Source organism: Lepidochelys kempii, chromosome 1 (genome assembly GCF_965140285.1).
Source record: "Lepidochelys kempii isolate rLepKem1 chromosome 1, rLepKem1.hap1, whole genome shotgun sequence".
Taxonomy (NCBI): Eukaryota; Metazoa; Chordata; order Testudines; family Cheloniidae; genus Lepidochelys; species Lepidochelys kempii.
In genome coordinates, this window is record NC_136380.1 from 121,772,771 (window position 1) to 121,791,376 (window position 18,606).

The window sequence follows — 18,606 nt, forward strand, 5'->3', positions numbered from 1 at the left end:
TGGAGATGTAGTTGGATGGAATGGTTCTGATAAAACACCCACAATACAAAAAATGATATTGGTGCTTATCAAATAAACACTGGAATAGTTACTTGTATCTAAGGGCTTGTCTACACAGAGCAGTAATGTGGACTACACGGGTGTGATTTCCAAAGCATTCTTTGGTCTATGTAGAACAGGAATTGGCAACCTTTAGCATGTGGCCCATCAGGGAAAGCTGCTGGCAGGCCGGGACAGTTTGTTTACCTGCAGCATCTGCAGGTTCGGCCGATCGCAGCTCCCACTGGCCGTGGTTCGCCATTCCAGGCTAATGGGGGCTGCAGGAAGCAGCACGGGCTGAGGGATGTGCTGGCCGCCACTTCCCACAGCCCCCATTGTCCTGGAATTGGGAACCGCGGCCAGTGGGAGCTGCGATTACCTGCAGCATCCGCAGGTTTGCCAAACAAACCATCCTGGCCTGCTAGCGGATTTCCCTGATGGGCGGTCTGCCAAAGGTTGCTGATCCCTGATGTAGAACTTGCTGGTGAGCTCTAAATGTTCCCTAGTACACTTTAATGTGCTGATGTTTGAATGAGTACTCATTAAAGAGCAGTATGAAACATTACAAAGAGATTGCTCATTATGGTATGTAGCTAATGTATATTATATACAGTACTCATAACAATTTATACAAAGAGAGAGCCTTGAAAATCCCAGATTTTTGGACGTTGACATAAAACTCAATAATTGCTAAAAATAACCCCCACAAAATGAAATTAATAAATCCCAAAAGACAGAAGCCCTATCTATAAATCCATTTCTCTCCCCACATATATGGGGGCATCCACACTAACTCCAAACCTGTCACTGAAAAAGAAATGCCAACATCTTTACTCCTGTCCTTCCATAGACAGTCCAGAAACCATACTGCCATATTTCTAACATCCTGATGTAACTGAGATACTGCATCATGAAACAGGTGGATAGAGGTGGGATACAGGATTAAGAATTCAGATTTAAGAGTTTAATTGGATATGTCCAAGACCTTAACCGAAAGATAATCCCTTTCTCTACCCATGGTGGCTCCCTTTTCCCCATATTATATATACCATTCAGCTGCACGTTAGTATCCAACTCATATTGAATACATACAGATGAACAACAATCTTGGGACATTGTCATTTTGTGTAAAAATATCAGCTTTGTGAATCATATAAAATACATGCGGCTGGTGTTAATCACATTGCTTTACGCACTACTTGAAGGCATTAAGATACTATGGTGTGCAGGGCAGTATAAGAACAGAATACACCAGTTGTAACGGACAAAGTAGTATTATTCTTCTGGGAGATTGCTTGGTTTTTCTTCTATAGCATTGATCACATCACCATTGCTTCTTCCTTTATACGGAAATATACAGTAGAACCTCAGACTTATGAACACCAGCATTAGAAATTGATTGGTCAATCACACACCTCATTTGGAACCAGAAGTATGCAATCAGGCAGCAGAGACAAAAAAAAGAAAGAAGAAGAAGAAAATACAGAACTAAAGGAAAGTTTAAAAAAAGATTTGACATGGTAAGGAAACTGTTTCTGTGCTTGTTTCATTTAAATTAAGATGGTTAAAAGCAGCGTTTTTCTTCTGCACAGTAAAGTTTTGAAGCTGTATTAAGTCAACGTTCAGTTGTAAACTTTTGAAAGAACAACCATAATGTTTTGTTCAGAGTTACGAACATTCCAGACTTACAAACAACCTCCATTCCCAAGGTGTTCATAACTGTACATTCTACCCCTTTTACGCTACAGACTATGGAGGATAGATGCTTATATTTTATTCCTGTTCCCGTCCTATCCCTATTCCTATGCTTTTACTTTCCTCCATTTTCCTCTCATCCTTCAAGCAGTCAAGCCCGTGTACAGCATTAGCCACAGAGAGTACTTTTTTGATTTATGTAGAGCCACTCACAAGTTTCAAAGTCCTTTCCAGAATGTTGCACACATGAAGGGAGCACTTCATTTACAAGTAAAATACAGGGGTTGGAACATGGCAGCCATGTAATGATTCTAGTAACACTACTTGACAGCTTTAGGAGAGGGACTGAAGAAGAATACCTTATATATTTGAAGCAACAGGGATTTTAAACTATTGTAGGCAATTACCTTCTTCACCCCAACACCAGGGTTAACATCCTGACTCTTAAAAAAAGCACTCTACATAACTATGGTTAATTATACTTACCCCAGGTAACATGGCTTACACCAGCTTTAATGATCACACTATTAACCCTTTAGTATTTATCCATCTATTGTATTGCTTTCCTACTTTACAATATACAACGAAATAATTCACTGAACTTTCAAATAATAAAGCTGTATTCCAGATACCATTGTTATTAACAGCATGCTGGCGGCGTTGTGCTCAGATGCCTATATAGAATCATAGAATCATAGAATCATAGAATATCAGGGTTGGAAGGGACCCCAGAAGGTCATCTAGTCCAACCCCCTGCTCAAAGCAGGACCAATTCCCAGTTAAATCATCCCAGCCAGGGCTTTGTCAAGCCTGACCTTAAAAACCTCCAAGGAAGGAGATTCTACCACCTCCCTAGGTAACGCATTCCAGTGTTTCACCACCCTCTTAGTGAAAAAGTTTTTCCTAATATCCAATCTAAACCTCCCCCACTGCAACTTGAGACCATTACTCCTCGTTCTGTCATCTGCTACCATTGAGAACAGTCTAGAGCCATCCTCTTTGGAACCCCCTTTCAGGTAGTTGAAAGCAGCTATCAAATCCCCCCTCATTCTTCTCTTCTGCAGGCTAAACAATCCCAGCTCCCTCAGCCTCTCCTCATAACTCATGTGTTCCAGTCCCCTAATCATTTTTGTTGCCCTTCGCTGGACTCTCTCCAATTTATCCACATCCTTCTTGAAGTGTGGGGCCCAAAACTGGACACAGTACTCCAGATGAGGCCTCACCAATGTCGAATAGATACATCTATGTATCCTGCGACACACTCATATGTACGGGTGTAACGTTTCATGACATTTTAATAGGTAGGTGCTTTCATCCCAGCAGTGCCCATATCCTCTCCACAATCTCTGTGAGGTAGGAAAGTGCTATTATCCCCATTTTACAAATGAGGAACTGAGGCACAGAGGACGAGGACAAACAGAAATCCATGCCAGAGCAGGGAAACTTGGGTCTCCCACATCCCAGGCTTGTGCCCTCTAAGCCATCTGTCCTCTTTGCTTATACAGCAGAAAAAAAATAAAGTATTTGATTCCAGTTTCAGATTATTTTTGGTTGTAGTTAAATCCTAGACAACATCTGTCCCACACTCTGATTGAAAAACCAAATTTAAAAAAATTCTAAGCAGTTAGGCAGGTATTGTCATGAGGAATTATCCCTAAACTGTTGGATAGATGTAGAGAAGGGAAGTAGGAAGAAATCCTCCCACCACTGGGATGCAGAGTGACTGAAATATCCTTTCACTCTCTTTATATGCCCCTATTCTCCAGAGTGCCATTGTGGAGAAAAGCAACCCACTACACATTCATTCAAAATGTGTCCATTCCTTCATGCTCCTTCCCGGCTACATGGAGCACAATGGGTCTGCGAGGGGAAAAAGCTGAAGTCAATCAAGGATTTGCCCCTTATTCCTTAAAATTGGACAGGTATTTTGGTATTTTGGGAATATTTAAAACCTACAGGATAAAATTCATTCTTGGTGTACTTCCATTAACTGCAACAGTGTTAAACAAGGGACAAATTTGACCTAAAGAATTAAAGTCTCAAAACAGCTACTGAATGCAAGTAATAGCTGCTTTTTGTAAGTTGTGCTATGTCCCAATTAATTCTGATTTGACTTTGTACTTCTCTGTGACTCTATTTTCCCATCTGTAAAATGGAGATACTGATACTCATCTATTTTGTGTAATTAGAGCTACTTGGAGGTTGGAAATTCTGTTTCACAAAGATTTGGGGATTTTGAAATTTGGCTTCATTTTGAATAGGAATGAAAATTGAATTTCAAAATTCTCTATGAAGGAAAATTAAGAGAGAAAACAATAGTTTATGGTCTATTGAAACATTTCATTTTGACAAAATTGCACATTTGTTCCACTTCTGACTTTTTAAATTTTGTGTTGTAATATATTACAATTTTTTTAAAAAAGAAAAGCCAATTCAAAACAAATAATTGAAAAGTTTAGCTCCAAAAATGTGATATTTCCCCGTTTTCTTCTGGAAAGAAATCCTGGTGAAAATGACCTGATTTTGTGAATTATTTCTGTTTTATTGGAACTACACAATCTGACAGAATATGGTTCACTAAAGTTTCTCCAACTAGCTCTGCTGCTATTGGTACATGAGCCAAAAAACCCCCAAAACCCTCAGTCCAAAACACACAACTAGACTTTCAGAACTCCAGGCTGAGTTTGCAGGGCTGGCAGGCAATAAATGTAATTTGTGAACTTAGTACATTTGACTTGGAAGATACTGAGACACAACAAACATGAAATCCCTTACAGAACTGATCTTACAGAATCAATTTCCAGAGTATAACCATACTTCAACTCTATCAAAGATGGCAGAACACTGAGAAACACTACACAGTAATGATGGAGTATTATCACTAGGAGTTTACTCTTTGTGTGCCTGGGTAGAGTGTACACTCACTGACTACAGTGATTACTGCGGTGCCTACTGCATAATGACAAACTTCTGTGGAATGCAACAACATGAAATGTGCATTTTATAGACCATGTAGCTGACATCTTGAAATCTACATAGCACATCACATCTCAAAAAGGATTAAGTTTATAGTGGTGTGAAAGTATTTCTCTACCCATTTGGACTATCACATAGTTAAAATACTCTTGGAAGGAGTGTGATGATTTGGTGTTATGATCCATGAGCACCATGCCAAGTTACCACATGGACTACCTGAAAGAACTCTGGTGGCTAACTCACAATGCCCTTGCTCTTTGGAGCTTGTCTCATCTCTTATATATTAGTCATTGCATTCTGCTTTTCAATTAGATTTGTCTGGTATTAGGAATTTATGCTGAAAATGTCTGTGCAAACATATAACACAGAGTAGAATCATGGCACAATGAAGTCTCTAAAACATGGATTGTGGATATAATAGGTACAAAACCATACTGCATATAAGGTTAATGCTAAGAGGTTAATTTATATTATTCTGGGTAGATTTTGCTATATTTAAAGTAGTATACAGTATCAGAAACAGTTCACTCTGTATTAAGACAAACCCCATAAACTCACTGCAGAAAGGAAAAAGAAGAAAAAAATTAGCATACACAAGTATATGTGCATAATACTTAGGGATGGGGGTGGATATCAACTATTCCTCTTAATTAACAATTGACTAGTTAATGATAAAAAAAATCATACATGCTAAGGCTAATTCTGGATACTTCAGTGTAACATCAAGTGCAGAAATAAGGCCAGGAGAACACCAGATTCATTAGTGCCTCTAAAATTCAACATCTGTGGTAGACCTCCTTAGCTCTATATGAATCATTAACCTGAACCTTCCACTGATAAAAAATTAAAATGTATAGCACAATCCCATTTTTTAAAAGCAGTTTACAACACAAGCCTCTCTTGTCTTCAGGGTTTTATTCATTTTTATCAAGTGTTGGAAGGCACATGCACACCCAATCAGATTACACAGCAAGGAGGTAACATTCCAGCACCTTTTTTCTAAATGAGATAGTGCCTCAAGCTAAGGAGTCCCCGTAAGTGAATTAGCATAATACTGTAGTGCAGAACCCCCACACGTTGGATTTCTTTCAAAACATAAAATTGCTGTGCTTGGAAGTTTTTGCAGGCTGGATATTCACATGGAAAAAAATCAGAACTCAAAGAAACAGCAATTAAAAATCAGATCTTCCACATCAAGATTTCTCAAAAAGAAAAGGAGTACTTGTGGCACCTTAGAGACTAACCAATTTATTTGAGCATAAGCTCAATTTTTGTGAATACAGACTAACACGGCGGCTACTCTGAAACCTATCAAGATTTCTGTTTCTCAAACAATACAATCACACTTACGTACCAACTGTTGCTTTCAAACAGTGGGGCCAGATTTTGCAACCCTCACCCTAAATTGGAATCTGAGACCAATCCTACTGAAATCAACGAGTCTTCCCCAAAAGTAGGATACTGCTCAGTGTGAGTAAGGGTAGCAGAATCTGTATAATCAGTATAATTAACATTTCCCTTGAGACTGCTTTTAAATTTTGGGAACATCATAATTTAATAAAATCTGTGCAAAATAAGTTAAAGCACAAATTAATAAAACAGCCATTTGAACCTCTTAGGTAGGCAAGAGGTGATTCTGATATGGGGAATGTGATCCAAAACAACATAAAAAGCCAAGGCCCGGTTTATGAACTCATTATTAACACTGGTGAGCAGTAATTTACCTGAATAATTCTGTTGATTTCAGTAGGACTCTTTGTTTAAATAACTGTTCACTGATGGGACCAGGTAGTTCACAGTCTGGCCCCAAGTTAGAAGGAGAATAGATTTTGTCTACATACAGAAGTTGTACTATTTTAACTATATCAATAGTCCCTTATTGTGGACACAGTTATACTGGTATAGCTATTTCTCTATAGGGAAGAATAAGCTATACTGTCATGAGCACTTATATACTAGTATAGGAATTACTAGTATTGCTAGTATTAATAGGACTATAACAGCATCCACCCTAGAAGTTGCACTGTTATAACTATATTGATGAAAAAAACCACACCCCTAAATGAACTAGCTATATTAGTACAAATTCTGTGTTGACTAGGCTATATGAAGATATCCATCGAACTGCGAAAGTTGAAGAAGATACAGGCTAACTTGACCTCCATCCTGAGCCTACATATTAGGAGCTTGTTACTGGGATGAGGAGAATCTTCAGACATAAAGCACTTATAGAGTCTTCAAACTCTGGTAAACTAGTATATCCTACAGCACTTCTACTTCTGATACCAGCTGTAAAAATGGAAGCATTCCCTCATCCAACATAGAATCATAGAATATCAGGGTTGGAAGGGACCCCAGAAGGTCATCTAGTCCAACCCCCTGCTCGAAGCAGGGCCAATTCCCAGTTAAATCATCCCAGCCAGGGCTTTGTCAAGCCTGACCTTAAAAACCTCTAAGGAAGGAGATTCTACCACCTCCCTAGGTAACGCATTCCAGTGTTTCACCACCCTCTTAGTGAAAAAGTTTTTCCTAATATCCAATCTAAACCTCCCCCACTGCAACTTGAGACCATTACTCCTCGTTCTGTCATCTGCTACCATTGAGAACAGTCTAGAGCCATCCTCTTTGGAACCCCCTTTCAGGTAGTTGAAAGCAGCTATCAAATCCCCCCTCATTCTTCTCTTCTGCAGGCTAAACAATCCCAGCTCCCTCAGCCTCTCCTCATAAGTTATGTGTTCCAGACCCCTATGATTCAGGAGAAAAGATTTTATAGCGCCCCTATGATCTCAGAGCAAGAGCTGCCATTTGCTTTATCCCTGGCCATCAAGCTGCAAAATAAATTATGAATGTCTGCTCCCATCACATTCAACAGTACTTTTCCTGTCAGGGAAGTTTAGCTTGAAGTTCATTTCTGGTGTAGAGGTTATCTGGTCATATATTAAGGTGTTAGCTGGTTTATTTTAAAGTACCTATCTCCCCAATATTATGCTCTCTCATATTTCTTAAAGACACGGTCTTGACTGCCGAACAGGTTTCAGAGTGGTAGCTGTGTTAGTCTGTATCAGCAAAAACAACAAGGAATCCTTATGGCACCTTAGATCCTAGCAAATGTATTTGGGCATAAGTTTCGTGGGCTAAAACCCACTTCATGGAGTGAAAAATACAGTAAGCAGAATACATATTATAGCACATGAAAATATGGGAGTTGCAACTCCCATATTTTCATGTGCTGTAATATATATTCTGGTTACTGTATTGTTCACTCCATGCATCTACTGAAGTGGGTTTTAGCCCACAAAAGCTTATTCCCAAATAAATGTGTTAGTCTCTAAGGTGCCACAAGGACTCCTCGTTGTTTTCACTGCCAAAGAAAGTCTGTTTTTACATGGTGAGAACTATCTCTCTGTAAAAATCCTAGTAGAGACCAGGCACTGTAGTGTTTACCTTGATGTAGCTAGTTGAGGTCTACCCTGTGGAGCTGGGCTGTATAGCATTGACCTTGAGAAGCTACATCTAGGTAAAAGCCACCTGTACCTTGTCTCCATCAGGATTTTACAGAGAAATAGCCAATTCAGGTTAGGTATCTTACTGTAGAAATGCACCTTTTTGGGCAGTGAAGACATAGCCATAGTTCCAGGTCTTTAATCCCCTGAGCACACAATAGCCACAGTTGTTGTTAGGCACTCATCTATAAAGTCTCTGGGTGTTTATTTCTATCTACTTTTTCCTTTGTGGAAGAATGATCCACCTACCCTTCCTACTGTTTGTCACCACCCACTTACCGAGTCACATCTGAATGTAGATTTTAAGCCCTTTGGGGCCTGGGTCTTCTCCATGCTTTCTGTGAATCACTCAGCACACTTTTGGGTAGTAAACAAATATTTTCAGCTATTATTAATTCATAAATTCATTCTACTCCATTGTAACATACTGGTGGGCAAGTATTGTTATAGAAGAGATGTTAATGGCCATTTGAGGTCCTGGAAGCAAAGGTCACTGAGCTTATTAAAGTAAATGGACTTCATTAAACATGCAGCTGAAGCTACTTTATGTATTAAAAAATAGTTGCAAAGGAGAGGGCTGGCACCTGGTGCTACCTGGCAAGATCATGTGTCCCGGGGGGAGTGTGGTGCTAATGAGGTTTTCTACATTTCACACTGAGGGGCAAGGGACTGGGAAAACTATTGTGGGCAGTCAGCCGGAAAGTCCACATTTTGCCTTGGGTTAGTGTGGGTCCCTGGAGAGAAATAAGGCAGAAGATTATATTTTGGGATAGGGCAGAGGTGGCTGGGCTGAGGCTTTTGCAGAAAGAGAGCTGCCTGCATGCAGTTTTGTTCCCACCGCTGGTGTCATAAATATAAAGGGAAGGGTAAACCCCTTTAAAATCTCTCCTGGCCAGAGGAAAAATCCTCTCACCTGTAAAGGGTTAAGAAGCTAGGATAACCTCGCTGACACCTGACCACAATGACCAATGAGGAGACAAGATACTTTCAAAAGCTGGGGGGAGGGAAAAAACAAAGAGTCTGTCTGTGTGATGCTTTTGCTGGGAACAGAACAGGAATGGAGTCTTAGAACTTAGTAAGTAATCTAGCTAGATATGCGTTAGATTCTGTTTTCTTTAAATGGCTGAGAAATTAAGCTGTGCTGAATAGAATGAATATTCCTGGCTGTGTGTCTTTCTGTAACTTAAGGTTTTGCCTAGAGGGATTCTCTATGTTTTGAATCTAATTACCCTGCAAGGTAGTTAACATCCTGATTTTACAGAGGTGATTCTTTTTTACTTCTATTAAAATCCTTCTTTTCAAGAACTGAATGCTTTTTTTTTTAATTGCTCTTAAGATCCAAGAGTTTGGGTCTGTGGCCACCTATGCAAATTGGTGAGGATTTTTATCAAACTTTCCCCAGGAAGTGGGGTGCAAGGGTTGGGAGGATTTTGGGGGGAAAAACGTTTCCAAACAACGCTTTCCTAATAAAATAAACCCAGATAAACGTTTGGTGGTGGCAGTGGAAGTCCAAGGGTAAAATAGTTTGTACCTTGGGGAAGTTTTAACCTAAGCTGGTAAAAGTAAGCTTAGGAGGTTTTCATGCAGGTCCCCACGTCTGTACCCTAGAGTTCAGAGTGGGGAAGGAACCTTGACAGCTGGTCAGGGAAACAGGATGTGTGAAAACAAATCAATTAGATAAAGAAAATCACCTGACTGTCACAGATTTCTCATCTGAACAGAAGTCACACTGCAAGGCTCTGAATTTCAGCTATTGCTCAGCCAAAGGAGCAATGGTATAAATATAATACCTAGGTCTTATAACACTTTTCCTCAATATATCTCAAAGAACTTCACCATCATTTATCCTCATAACACCTTTGGTAGGCAAGTGCTGTTATCGCCATTTTACAGATCGGGAACGGAGACACAGAGGCTAAATGACCTGCCCAAGATCATACAGGAAATCTGTGGCAGAGCAGGGAATTGAATTCATGTCTCCCAAGTTCTAATTCAGTATCCTAACCAGTGGATAATGCTCTCACATAGGATTTTTATAGTTAGACTAAAGCATGCCAATTAATTCAGGCTATATTTTACATCATGGTATGCAAACTTTGCTACAATAATGCCACCCTACAATTCTTTGGATAGGAAACTCTGTGGCGACTAATTAGCATGGATTCTGCTTTCTTGGGACCAGTTAAAGTTTGCAAGTGCAATAACTTCACCATCCCCAAACTGGCAAGTACATGTAAAGTTAGGTCAAGAATTTCTTCCAGGTTTATTGGAGGATTGTTTAATGAAGGAAGTGCACCTATAAGGATTAGTTGGTTCAGACACAAGATTTTATATTTGGCTAATTAGTCTGGATTTCAAATATCCACATCCAACTCTTTCTCACAGAACTAGCAGGATACTTTACCTGCTTGTGCTGTAAGGATGCCTACAGCTCCTGTTTCACAGAGTCATAGATTTGAAGGCCAGAAGGGACAATTATTATCTACTCTGAACTTCTGCATAACACTGGCTGCAGAACCTTACCCTGTGATTTTTGCATCAAGCCCATAACTTCTGGTTGAGCTCTAACATCTTTTTAAAAGATTTTCAATTTTGATTTAAAGATTTCAACTGCTGGAGAATCCACCACAACCCTTGGTAAGGTATTCCAATAATTAATTAATCTCACTGTGTAAAATGTGCCTTATTTCCCATCTGAATTAGCTTAGCTTCAGATTTAACCATTGTGTCTTTTCCTGTTAGATTAAAGAGCTGTCTGCTATAAGAAATCTTTCCCATGTAGGTACTTGTACACTGTGGTCAAGTCACCTCTTAACCTTCTCTGTAGATTGAGCTGCTTAAGTCTCTTACTATAAGGTGTGTTTTCCAGACCTTGGATCACTTTTGAGCCCATTTCAGTATTCATGATCATCTTTCCAGTGTGGACATCAGTACTGGGTACAGTATTTCCATGATGGTCTGACTAATGCCATATACAGAGGTAAAACAGCCTCTGTACTCTTATTTGATATTTTCTTGCTTATGCATCCAAAGATCATGTTCACCTTCTATATTAGCTACAGCAGCGCACTGGAAGGAAATGTTCAGTTGGTTATCCACCATCACCAAGTAAGGCCAGGTCTGCACTATTGCATAAGTCAATGTAAGTTACATCACTCAGGGGTGTAAAAATAATCACCTTCCTGAGTTTGTCTTGTGGTGCTTGTGTGGGGTTTGGTTTTGCTGTGGGTGGTGTTTTGGTGTGGTTTGTGTTTCCCAGATTAACAGGATTTAGGTGGGAAGGCTATGACAGATTCAGAGGTGGCAGTGGGAGTGACCCATGTAGCAGATGACACAATGAAGATGACTGGATGTGGAAGCTGTGGTATGTACATGATCCTGGAGGGGGCACCTGGTAAGAGTTTTGTCTGCATGAAATGCCGTCTGATAGAGCTGATGGAGGAAAAGATCAGAGGTTTGGAGATGCAGGTGGAAAGTCTGGTAGAGTTTAGGAAGGGGTTTGAGCAGATTATGGAGCAAAGACATGAGGTATCTGAAGGGAAAAGCTCAGACTTGCAGATGGAAGCAGGACTAGGGAATTCTGAGGGGAGACTGGGTGAGGAAAGTGGTCAGTGGAAGCATGTGACTAAAAGAACTAGGCAGAGGAAAAGACGGGCTAGTGAAGGAGAAATAGAGCTTCAGAATAGGTTTGCAGAGTTGGAAAATGAAGAAGGGGCTCAGCAGGTAGTCACTGAAGGTGACAGGGCAAGGAAGAAGAGAAGAGCGGTTAGTCCTATAGGAAAAGGGGAAGAGTTAATGGAGATTACACCAAATATGAGCCCCAGGAGGATAGAGGATGGGTTAAAAAGGATTACAAGGGAGAATGGGAATGGAAAGAACTTGCAGCCAGAGGGAACAGGGGATAGACTGGAGAATAGCACCGTCACTAGGAAAAGGCAGGTCTATGTGATTGGGGACTCTTTACTGAGAAGAATAGATAGGCCAGTAACCAGAGCTGATCCAGAAAATAGGAGGATGTGCTGTCTTCCAGGTGCTAAGATACGGGATGTAGACCTGAGGTTGAAAAGGATTCTAAAGGGAGCGGGAAAGAATCCCCTAATTATCCTTCATGTGGGAACAAATGATACGGCTAGATTCTCGCTGGAAAGTATTAAGGGAGACTATGCTAGGCTGGGGAGCACGCTTAAGGAAATTGAGGCTCAGGTGATCTTTAGTGGGATTCTGCCTGTTCCTAGAGAAGGGCAACAAAGGTGTGACAAGATTATGACTATCAATAGATGGCTTAGGCAGTGGTGCTATAAGGAGGGCTTTGGGATGTATGGCCATTGGGAGGCATTCATGGATAGAGGACAGTTCTCTCGGGATGGACTTCATCTGAGTAGGGAAGGAAATAGACTTTTAGGATGGAGGCTGGCACAACTGATTAAGAGAGCTTTAAACTAGGAATTTGGGGGAGATGGTTGGGAGATGTCCAGGTAATCTCCACGCCAGAATTTAGCATAGAGTGGAAAGAAAATGAAGTAAGAGTGGATACAGCTGTAGGTAGGAGGAAGGGCAGTGTAGATACAAGTCTAATAGGTTATACTGGTAGTAAAATAACCGTGCCTAATAGGGTACAGAATGTGAGTGAGGCCAAACAGCAAAAATTAAGATGTTTGTACACTAATGCAAGAAGCCTAGGTAACAAAATGGAGGAACTAGAGTTACTGGTGCAGGAAGTGAAACCAGATATTATAGGTATAACAGAGACCTGGTGGAATAGTAGTCATGACTGGGCTACAGGTATTGAAGGGTATGTGCTGTTTAGGAAAGACCGAAATAAAGGTAAAGGTGGTGGAGTAGCACTGTATATCAATGATGAGATAGAATGTAAAGAAATAAGAAGCGATGAAATGGATATGACTGAGTCTGTCTGGGCAACAATTAAATTGGGGAAGAAAACTATTAGAGCCTCCCCTGGGATAGTGCTTGGGGTGTGCTATAGACCGCCGGGATCTAATTTGGATATGGATAGAGCCCTTTTTAATGTTTTTAATAAAGTAAATACTAATGGAAACTGTGTGATCATGGGAGACTTTAACTTCCCAGATATAGACTGGAGGACGAGTGCTAGTAATAATAATAGGGCTCAGATTTTCCTAGATGCGATAGCTGATGGATTCCTTCAGCAAGTAGTTGCTGAACCGACTAGAGGGGATGCCATTTTAGATTTGGTCTTGGTGAGTAATGAGGACCTCATAGAGGAAATGGTTGTAGGGGATAATCTTGGCTCAAGTGATCATGAGCTAATTCAGTTCAAACTGAATGGAAGGATTAACAAAAATAAATCTGCAACTAGGGTTTTTGATTTCAAAAGGGCTGACTTTCAAAAATTAAGGAAATTAGTTAGGGAAGTGGATTGGATTGAAGAATTTATGGGTTTAAAGGTAGAGGAGGCCTGGGATTATTTTAAATTAAAGCTGCAGAAGCTATCGGAAGCCTGCATCCCAAGAAAGGGGAAAAAATTCATAGGCAGGAGTTGTAGACCAAGCTGGATGAGCAAGCATCTTAGAGAGGTAATTAAGAAAAAGCAGAAAGCATATAGGGAGTGGAAGAAGGGAGGGATCAGTAAGGAAAGCTACCTTATTGAGGTCAGAATATGTAGGGATAAAGTGAGACAGGCTAAAAGTCAAGTAGAGTTGGACCTTGCAAAGGGAATTAAAACCAATAGTAAAAGGTTCTATAGTCATATAAATAGGAAGAAAACAAAGAAAGAAGAAGTGGGACTGCTAAAAACTGAGGATGGAGTGGAGGTCAAGGATAATCTAGGCATGGCCCAATATCTAAACAAATACTTTGCCTCAGTCTTTAATAAGACTAAAGAGGATCTTAGAGATAATGGTAGCATGATAAATGGGAATGAGGATATGGAGGTAGACATCACCATATCTGAGGTAGAAGCGAAACTCAAACAGCTTAATGGGACTAAATCGGGGGGCCCAGATAATCTTCATCCAAGAATATTAAAAGAATTGGCACAAGAAATTGCAAGCCCATTAGCAAGAATTTTTAATGAATCTGTAAACTCAGGGGTTGTACCGTATGATTGGAGAATTGCTAACATAGTTCCTATTTTTAAGAAAGGGAAAAAAAGTGATCCAAGTAATTATAGGCCTGTTAGTTTGACATCTGTAGTATGCAAGGTCTTGGAAAAAATTTTGAAGGAGAAGGTAGTTAAGGACATTGAAGTCAATGGTAAATGGGACAAAATACAACATGGTTTTACAAAAGGTAGATCGTGCCAAACCAACCTGATCTCCTTTGAGAGAGTAACAGATTTTTTAGATAAAGGAAACGCAGTGGATCTAATTTACTTAGATTTTAGTAAGGCGTTTGATACTGTGCCACATGGGGAATTATTAGTTAAATTGGATGAGATGGGCATCAATAGGAAAATTGAAAGGTGGATAGGGAATTGGTTAAAGGGGAGACTACAACGGGTCCTACTGAAAGGTGAACTGTCAAGTTGGAGGGAGGTTACCAGTGGAGTTCCTCAAGGATCAGTTTTGGGACCAATCTTATTTAATCTTTTTATTACTGACCTGGGCACAAAAAGTGGGAGTGTGCTAATAAAGTTTGCAGATGATACAAAGCTGGGAGGTATTGCTAATTTAGAGAAGGACAGGGATACCCTACAGGAGGATCTGGATGACCTTGTAAACTGGAGTAATAGGAATAGGATGAAATTTAATAGTGAGAAGTGTAAGGTCATGCATTTAGGGATTAATAACAAGAATTTTAGTTATAAGCTAGGGACGCATCAACTAGAAGTAACGGAGGAGGAAAAGGACCTTGGAGTATTGGTTGATCATAGGATGACTATGAGCTGCCAATGTGATATGGCTGTGAAAAAAGCTAATGTCGTCTTGGGATGCATCAGGAGAGGTATTTCCAGTAGGGATAAGGAGGTTTTAGTACCGTTATATAAGGCACTGGTGAGACCTCACCTGGAATACTGCGTGCAGTTCTGGTCTCCCATGTTTAAGAAGGATGAATTCAAACTGGAACAGGTACAGAGAAGGGCTACTAGGATGATCCGAGGAATGGAAAACTTGTCTTATGAAAGGAGACTCAGGGAGCTTGGCTTGTTTAGCCTAACTAAAAGTAGGTTGAGGGGAGATATGATTGCTCTCTATAAATATATCAGAGGGATAAATACCAGAGAGGGAGAGGAATTATTTAAACTCAGTACCAATGTGGACACAAGAACAAATGGATATAAACTGGCCACTAGGAAATTTAGATTAGAAATTAGACGAAGGTTTCTAACCATCAGAGGAGTGAAGTTTTGGAATAGCCTTCCAAGGGAAGTAGTGGGGGCAAAAGATCTATCTTGCTTTAAGATTAAACTCGATAAGTTTATGGAGGAGATGGTATGATGGGATAACATGGTTTTGGTAATTAAATATTCATGGTAAATAGGCCCAATGGCCTGTGATGGGTTTTTAGATGGGGTAAGATCCAAGTTACCCGGGAAAGAATTTTCTGTAGTATCTGGCTGATGAATCTTGCCCATATGCTCAGGGTTTAGCTGATCGCCATATTTGGGGTCGGGAAGGAATTTTCCTCCAGGGCAGATTGGAAGGCCCTGGAGGTTTTTCGCCTTCCTCTGTAGCATGGGGCACGGGTCACTTGCTGGAGGATTCTCTGCTCCTTGAGGTCTTCAAACTACAATTTGAGGACTTCAATAGCACAGATATAGGTGTGAGGTCTTTTTTAGGAGTGGTGGGTGAAATTCTGTGGCCTGCATTGTGCAGGAGGTCAGACTAGATTATCATAATGGTCCCTTCTGGCCTAAATATCTATGAATCTATGATGTAACTTACTTCAACTTAGTGGTGTCTACACTGCACTATGACAGTTGGAGATGCTCTCGTTGAGGTGGATTAATTACGTCAAAGGGAGAGTGCGCTCCTATTGATGTAGTGTGTCTTCACCAGATGAGGTAAATTGACGCCGCTGCATCAATTGCAGTGGTGTGATTCAGCGGGGTAGTGAAGACAAGCCCTAAGTCATCTTCAGCCTTCTCGCATCCCTGGACACTGTCTCCCATCTTATAAGTGTGGCCCACATTCTTTGTTCCTAAGTGTATGACTTTGCATTTGCCTGTATTAAAATGCATGTTGTTTAAAGTATTGGTCTGTATAACTGACGTGTCTCCATAATTATTTACCACTCCACCAATTTTGTCATCTGTACATTTTGCTAGCAATGCTTTTTATTTTTCCCAGATCATTAATAAAGATATGAATAGCATTAGGCCAAGAACAGGTCACGGAGGGACCTCACTAGATATACCCTCATATGATGATGAATCCCTTTTTATAATTATTGAGTTCCCTTAGTATACCAGTTTTAATGCATTTATTAACATTTACATTAATTTTGTGTGTGCTAATTTTTAATCAGAATGTTCTGCAAATGCCTTATAAAACAGAGTATATTAGGTCACTATATTAATCTAACAAAATTGTAATCTCATAAAACAAAAACCAGCTTTGTTTGACAAGATGTACTATTTTGCATATCACCATGTTGACTGGCTTTAATTATGCTCCCGTCCTTCAATTTCGTACTGATTGTTTCCCATCTCAGCCTTTCCATGATTTTCCCTGGAATCAGTGGCCTATGGCAAATTAAATGACCCAGGTAACTCTATTAACACACTAGGTATTTTTCAGTCCCTTGGGCCTTCCCCAGTATTCTGAGCTTATTTAAAAATAAATGTTAATGGTTTTGATAACTTGCACTCAAGAGTATTAAAAAAATTGCCTGGGGAGTTCTGATCCTGCCTAATTCAAAATGTTTCACTGTAATAGTTGCTGTTTGCCTTCCTCTTGGAATAGAAACTATTTTCTTATCACTGTAAGAGATGAATACATCACCTTGGTAATTTCCAAATATCAAACATAAATATTGATTGAATACTTCTGTCTTTACTACATCATGACTGACAGTTTTACTATCCTTATAGTATCATATATACCCTATCGAAATACCCTATATTGTATTGTTGTTTTTTCCTGATATACTTAAATAATTCCTTCTCATTGCCCTTAACCATATTGGCCATAGGTTCCCCCCCCACTGATACTTGTAGCTTCACTTATCAATTGTATGCATTTCTTAACTAGCTATTTGTACTCATTGCTATCAACATCCCCATTTTCACATATGTTATACATTGGATTTTTTTTTTTTAAATTCTCACTCCATCCTCACCAGAATAATTTTTTTTTTTAAACTGAAGAAGTCGTCTTACATGGTTTCAGTATTGTTTGGGTACATTTAATACATCTTAGGTCCCAATTATCATTTTTTCCCTGGGAGAGCTTATAATTATTAATATATAGCTACAAGCAATACAGGCTCTGGAACAGCTCAGGGTTTAAATTTCTGGCACACTTTTTAAAATCTTTTCTAAGGCCTGATCTACACACACAAATTATGTCAGTGTAACTGTGTCACTCAGAGGTGTGAAAAATCCATTGACCTAGGTACCACCTCTCGGGGAGGTGGATTACCTACCCTGATGGGAGAACTCCACTTAGCGCTGATGCTGTTTAAACTGAAGCGCTACAGCGGTGCAGCTGCAGCATTTCAAGCGTAGACAGGCTCTAAACATCTCTCTGGAGTGAACCTTCGCTGCTCTCTGTAATTGCCTGGACTTAACACAGGCAGCATGAAGCACCTCTGGTCTAAATCTGTTGTTCGGCTATGGAGACTGGCCATTTCCTTGTTCAATAATTCCTTTGGGATAAGGGGAACATATATGAATTATGCAGTGGTTAGAAAAGTCATAGAAGGAAGTATTCTCTGAGCTTGAACCCCAAGAGTACCTAAGACTACAACCCAAGTTGCTCTTGTTGCTTCTATAATTTAAGAGTATGCTAGTTGTCACTTTAATCAGTGCGATCACTGAACGCATGGTCACTGGCCCCAATTGTCAGTTGGGGTAGGGCTCTCCTTATTGTTGAGTGTATTATAACCTACTAATTGTGCTGTTGTTCTACAAAAGAAATTCACTTTATGGACATTGATGTTGGTCCAAAATTGTTTGCTGTTTTCCTCTTTCCATCTGTCTTGAGTAGCGCACTTAAGAAATCCAAGTTATGTTGCCAATTGTTTTTTTTTTTTTTTTTTTTTTTTTTTACTTCATCCATTTCTAACAATGACACTTGATTTTTCTTTTAAAAAGTCACGTTCGGAGAGAGTTGAAAGAATCTAGAGGTGAACTGGGGGAAAACCTCTGCTTTATTAAAGAAATTTAATTGAACTACACGAACAGAAGAGTGGGAATGTTTTCTAATGTGGAAATAACTGGCTCAGTATTTACAGAATTCCACCAACTCAG